We start from the raw sequence: 6,754 nt of genomic DNA on the forward strand, positions 1-6,754 counted from the left end.
TTTGGAGCCTGGTCTACTGGCTTTTTCGGGCTTCTGTGGTGGCTCCAATGGTAAAGAATCCTCTTGCCAATGTAGGAGAAGCAGGTTCGATCCCTGGATCAAGAAGATCCCCTGGAGAAGGAAATGGAAATCCTCTCCAGCATTCCTGCTTGCGAAAGCCCACGCCCAGAGGAGCCTGGCGTGATACATTCCATGGGGTCGCAAAGAGTCAAACCTGACGTATCAACTTAAACAACAATTACCGGCCTGAAAGTCTATCTTCTGAGGATAAACGTTAGAAGAAGATACTGGGTCAGCATCTTTGTCTGTTTTGTCCTTTGGTGCAGGGCCTTGTATCATGATGTTTTTACATTTTCTAGAGTGCTTAGCTCGTATCGTATAGCAAATAGGAGAAATAAAAACTTCATTGATTAATTATGTTCCAACCTTGTTACTCGATTCTCTCAAGCCTTGCTTGTCCCTGATTCTGCTCCATCTCTGGCCTCTGTGAAGTATCCTGCCTCTCCCAAGTCAGGATGAGAATAAAGAACATTCCTTAATTGGGGTGTGTGTACCACACAAGCTTTCTTTCACCCCTAATGCTTTGTTCCTTGACTATCATGTGGAGAGAGGTGTTTGGACACCATATTAATAATAGCTCTTAGTATGTATGTGGCACATTCCATTTTCAAAGGCATTTATAAACATTGAAAGATGAAAGCATGCACCACCCATCTTGGGAAAAAAAGGAATGTTAATCACCACCATGTCTGTTCCTTGGAGAGGGTCACAGAATCTGAGAGCTGGAAGGGATGTCAGAGGTCACTTTTCAACCTCTGGTCCCTAGAGGAATTCTCTTTCCTTGGAGCCCACCAAGGTTGGGGGTATTACTCAGAATTTCTTCTTGAGTTCAAGCCAAGTCTGCCCTTCTGTAACTTTTCAATTATCTATCTATCTATTTTATTAATTCCTCAATAATCCAAGGTAGCTGATTTTTTAAAATTATTTTTTAATTGGCAGATAATTGCTTTACAATAATGTGTTGGTTTCTGCCTATATATATGTGTATGTGTGTGTGTATACATCAACATGAATCAGTCATAGGTATACACATGTCCCCTCCCTCTTGAATCTCTGTCCCACCTCCCACCCCACCCCATTCCTCTAGTTTGTCACAGAGCAAGGGATTTGAGCTCTTTGCATCCTAGACCTAGAGCAGATTCCCACTGGCTTCTATTTTACACGTGGTAATGCATATGTTTCCATGCAACTCTCTCCATTCGTCCCACCCTCTCCTTCCCCAATGTGTCCACAAGTCTGTTCTTTATGTCTGCGTCTCCACTGCTGACCTGCTAATAGGTTCACCAGTACCATCTTTCCAGATTCCATACATATGCATTAATATATAATATTTGTTTTTCTCTTTCTGACTTATTTCACTCTGTATAACAGGCTCTAGGTTCAGTCACCTCATTAGAATTGACTCAAATGTGTTCCTTTTATGGCTGAGTAAACTTCCATTGTATATATGTACCACAGCTTCTTTAGGAAGTTGATCCTATTGTTCCCATTTTACAAAGGAGGCAACAGAGTCTTTGAAGAGCTGAGTTCCCCACCATCTCACAGCTGGTGAGGAATAGAGCTGAGCTTCACACTTTCTCTGACTCTAACAACTCCATTCCTATGAGTTGGTTTCTTATTTCTGAGCTTTGTAATTACTGCCAAAAACACAAAGAATTTAAGAAATTAATTTCTTCAACTAGATTATGGGTAGTTGTATTATTCTATAGGACTTCCTTTTTCTTACCATAGTTAACCAGTGAGTTTGCCCACTGGTAAGATAACCAGTAAGACTATCTATAGGAGAGAGATTAGCAGCATCATGTTTGCATTCAGATCTAATACAATTTTTGTGCAAATAATATTGAGGCATAATAACAGCAATAATAGTATAATAATGTAATAATAATAATAGCTGCTATCAGTGGAAAGCTACCATGTAAACTACACAGTTTTGTGCTAAGCACTTCGTTAAATTTCCTCCTTCAATCCTCCACCCACTATATTTAATCTCTATTTTAGAGGAAGCCCAGTGTTTGAGATGTTAACTAAGATGTACAGGTAGTACTAATATGGATCTTAGGATTTGGGTCCAGAAGCAAACTGTGGGAAATAGTGGAGGACAGAGGAGCCTGACGTGCTACAGTCCATGGGGGTCACAGAGTTGGACACGATTTAGTGACTGAACAGCAACAACCATCTGGCCCTAAAGCCTGGACATTTAATCAATGTAACACACTAGAAAACATCATCCACTTTGAAATAAGCACGTGGGGCCTCCAAGTACCTTGACAGGAGAAACTTACACCTGGAGGCAAATGAGGACCTCTTGTGCAGTTGTCAGGTGCTGTTTCTAAGGCATCAGGCCCTTGGTGACCCAAGAGTGGGGTGAAGGTGGGGGTGGTCGGTATTTCTGAAATCCGGAATTCTAGCAATGGCCATTCTGAAAGGGCCTTTCTGAATCTTGGTTGTTCATCATTTGCACTGGATATGAAGCTCCTTGAAGGACAAGGTCCTTGAAGATGTTCCATAGTCTGTGGTTACAGTGAATGGGCACATAATAGGGGCTCAATAAATGTCTTGAGTTGCTGTGGAGTTTTAGGAGCAGATAAGAGACACCATTCTTTGCCTGGAAGGGTAGGGGGAGAGGGATTATGAATGAAGCAGGGGTGACGTAAGGACAAACTATGGGTCCTCCCTGCTCTGCCAGTGACAGCTGCATGGTTTTAGGTGAGCCCATTTGCTGTCTCTGAGCCCACATTTCCACAGAGGGTAATGTTACCTGCTTATCTTTACAGCAGGACTGTTATGAACTTGTAATACGGAGCGTATGAGAAATATATGAAAAAGAATAAAGTCACATAAATGTGGCAATGCCATCCCCCGCAGTAATGATAAGGAAAGCTTTCTTGTGTTGATTGCCATCCTGGTGTTCTTCATACTTTGTCCTCATGAGAACCCTGTGGACCATTATCTTTAGTTTGCAGATGAGGAAACTTTGAGATATTATCGTTATTATCATCATTATATAATTATCAAACACATGCAAAAAAAATCCCGAATTTTCACTCAGTTTTCTGGGAGATGGCAGTGAGAGAGCTGGGGATTCAGAGATACCATTTCTTTGGCTAAGAAAACCAACCTTCCAATTAAGTCTAATTCAGCTTGTGCTGGGAGCTTCTGTACAAAATTAGATTCACAAGGAACTCTTTTTTTTAAGCATTTTAATTGAAGTATAATTGCTTTGCAATGTTGTGTTAGTTTCTGTTGTACAGTGAAGTGAATCATCTATCTGTAAATATACATCCCCTCCCTCTTGAGCCTTCCTCCCACCCACCCCCATCCTTCCCATCTAGGGAGTTCCCTGTGCTATACGGCAGCTTTCTGCTAGCTACCTGTGTTATATATGGTATTGTATATATGTCAGTGCTACCCTCTCAACTCCGTCCAGCCCTCCCCTTCCCCTGCCATGTCCTTAAGTCTCTTCCGTGTCTGCGTCTCTAGCCCTACCCTGCAAATAGCTTCATCAATACCGTTATACATATGTATATATATACACCCCCTATCCCAACCCTCTAGATCATGACAGAGGGCCAAGCTGGCCTCCCTGTGTTATATAGCAACTTCTCAACAGCTATGTGTTTTACACATGGTGGCCTATATATGTCGCTGCTGCTTTATCCATTCGTCCCACTCTTTCCTTCCCTCACTGTGTCCACAAGTATCTTCTCCATATCAGTGTCTCTCCATCTTTTTAATTATTATTTTAAAAGAGTCTTGTAAAGTGGAACTTGCTCCTCTCATCAAATATTCTGCATGAACTATGATCCAAGGAAATATCCAGATTCTTCTAGAATGGACCCTCTAGGGATGCCTGGATTGAATTAAAGTGGCTGATTTTGAAACCACGTGACCAGAATTTGGGCAACTCTACTGTCTCATCCTCCATATTGTGTTGAAGAAACCAAGATAATGACATTTTCCCAAGGCTGGGGCTGGGTGAGTCTTAATTTGTGAGTGCTTGTAAGTGGCTTTGAAGCTGGTGGAGGTTACTCAAGTGCTAAATGTTGTTATTATTTATTGTGGTTTTAAGCACTGTTTCCCCTTCCCATTGTCAGGCTACAAAACAATACGGGGCCTGATAAAAGAGCCTCTGAAGTATCCAAATGTCAATAAATTGGGTAACTTTGGCCTGAGTTCTGTGATGGTATCTGAAAACCTAGCCTTAGTTTTGCAGCATTTTTGTGTGGGTTGGTGGTTGCCTCATTTGCCTTTCAACTTGCCAGCAGCAGGCCCTGACATACGTTTGGCACACACGGGTGATGCAAGCACTCTTTGGACAGACCTGGGCTGCTGACATCATGCTTTGCTGAGTGCTCTTTGAGATGCAAATTAGGTCCTGGAGGGGGCCCTGGTCCTTTCATCATGATGCTTAATAGAAGAGAATTAACATTCGTTGAGCCACACACCTCCTGTGTGCCAGACACTTTTATGAATGTGATCTCACTTATTCTCACAGCAATCTAGTGGAGCAGGTCCGAATGGGCTCATTTTACAGATGAGGAAATGGCGGTTCATAGAAACTGAAACAATTTGCCCTTGATCATGTAACTAGTTAAAGAGGCTTAACTAGAATTGAAATTCAGGACTGTCTGACTCCAAAGGCCATGCTCTTTTATTGAACTACAAGCAACAAGTTCTACTTTACCCTCAACTGCCTGGTCAAGCTTCCCCAGTTCCCTGCTGAAAGTCTCTTCAGTATCTTTCCAATGCTCTCAGTGGAATAAAATCCATACTTCTAATATACGTGCTCAGTTGCTCAGTCATGTCCAACTCTTTGTGACCTTGTGGACTGTAGCCCGCCAGGCTCCTCTGTCCTTGGAATTTTCCAGGCAAGAATACTGGAGTGCGTTGCCATTTCCTCCTCCAGGGGATCTTGCTGACCCAGAGATCAAACCCACTTCTCCTGTGTCTCCTGCATTAGCAGGCGAGTTCTTTTACCACTGAGTCACCTAAGAAGTCCTATACTTCTATATAACCCAGCGCAAGCTGTCTCTGACTTCCTCTCCAGCTTTATTCAACCCCATGCTTGTTAGTTTCATTACTTAAACATGCCAAAACTTCCCATCTCTGTGTTTATTTATTTATTATTTTTTTAATTTTATTTTATTTTTAAACTTTATATAATTGTATTAGTTTTGCCAAATATCAAAATGAATCTGCCACAGGCCCATCTCTGTGTTTTTGAACATACTGCCTGCAAAAGCTTATCTTTCCTTTTTTCTCCAGCTAACTCTAGCTAACTCCAGCTAACTTCTCCATGCTAAGCCTTTGCATGTTATTTTCCTGGGGATATCGTGTCTGAAAATACTGACCAACAGTTCTCCAAGTGTTGTCCTTAGTCCAAGAAAGAGTAACATCACCTAGGACTTATGCGAAATGCAAATTTCAGGGCTCACCCTACACATTCTGAATCAAAAAGGCATGTCTGAAAACTACCAGGGTTTCTCGACCTGGACACTATTGACATTGTATGGTGTTTAGCAGCATGCCAGCTTTTGCCTATTCAAGGTCAATACTCTTGATCATGTCCACACCTCCCTCCAAGTTGTGACAGCCAAAAATATCTTCAGACATTGTCTAATGTCCCCTTGAGGGGAGGGGGCAAAATTGCCCCTGGTTGAAAAATCACTGCCTAGACTAAAGTATGCCTCCCTGTGAGACACACCTATGGCATCCTGGACCATTGAGGTTAATTAGTGACTTACTGGAATCATCTGTTTAAGGGATGTTTCTGCTGTCATAAATCGGCAGGTAACACATGACTGTATACTCAGTTGGTTCTCAGGAAATACAGCTGTACCGATGAAGTGATGTGGTGAATTGGGACCATTATCTCCTGAAGCCCAACTCTTGAACTGAGGAGGAGAAAGGACTTGGGGCTAAAGTGGGATCACAGGCAGGTAGGATCCCTGAGATTCTTCACAATTTAAAGGTTAAGTCTCTTCCATCAGAACCCTGGAGCAAAGGGAATCTTTTGGGCCCAGTTCAACAGGATCTAAGCACTGTTTCTTAAAATTTTAGTGGCAGAGCATTTGATTAAATGCAGGAGAAATAAAAAGCAGTCATTTTAGGATGATGCAGTTAGTTTTGACCAAGATAGGCTCAGATAGGCCTGTGTCACCGAAAGAGAAACAAAACCTCATTCTGCCTGCAAGAGCACTGAGGAGATTGAGGGCTAGAAGACCTGACTCAGCTCGCCTTCTAGGAGCTGGCCTTTGTGTTGATGGTACAGTCACATCAAAAAGGAGGGGGGAGGGAGGTTCTGGCGCTTCTGCTGCCTTATGCTTCGTCAGCCTGAGAAGTCATTTCTAGATCCAGGGTAAAGGACTGCGGCAGCACTGAATAGGATTCTTGCTTGAATTCCTTTTCTAAATGGATGCTCGGAGACTTCCCTGGTGGCCTAATGGTTTAGACTTTGCCTTTCAATGTAGGGCGTATGGGTTTGATCCCTGGTCAGAGGAAGCTAAGATTCCACATGTTTCATGGCCAAAAATCCGAAGCATAAAAACAGAAGAAAGGCTTCACTGGTGGTCTAGTGGTTAAGAATCTGCCTTGAAATGCAGGGAACACCGATTCGATCCCTGGTCTGGGAAAATCCCACAGGCCACAGGGCAACTCAACCCGTGTACCACAACTACTCAGGTCTGAGAGA

The sequence above is a fragment of the Bubalus bubalis genome, chromosome 15, assembly GCF_019923935.1.
Source record: "Bubalus bubalis isolate 160015118507 breed Murrah chromosome 15, NDDB_SH_1, whole genome shotgun sequence".
Classification (NCBI taxonomy): domain Eukaryota; kingdom Metazoa; phylum Chordata; class Mammalia; order Artiodactyla; family Bovidae; genus Bubalus; species Bubalus bubalis.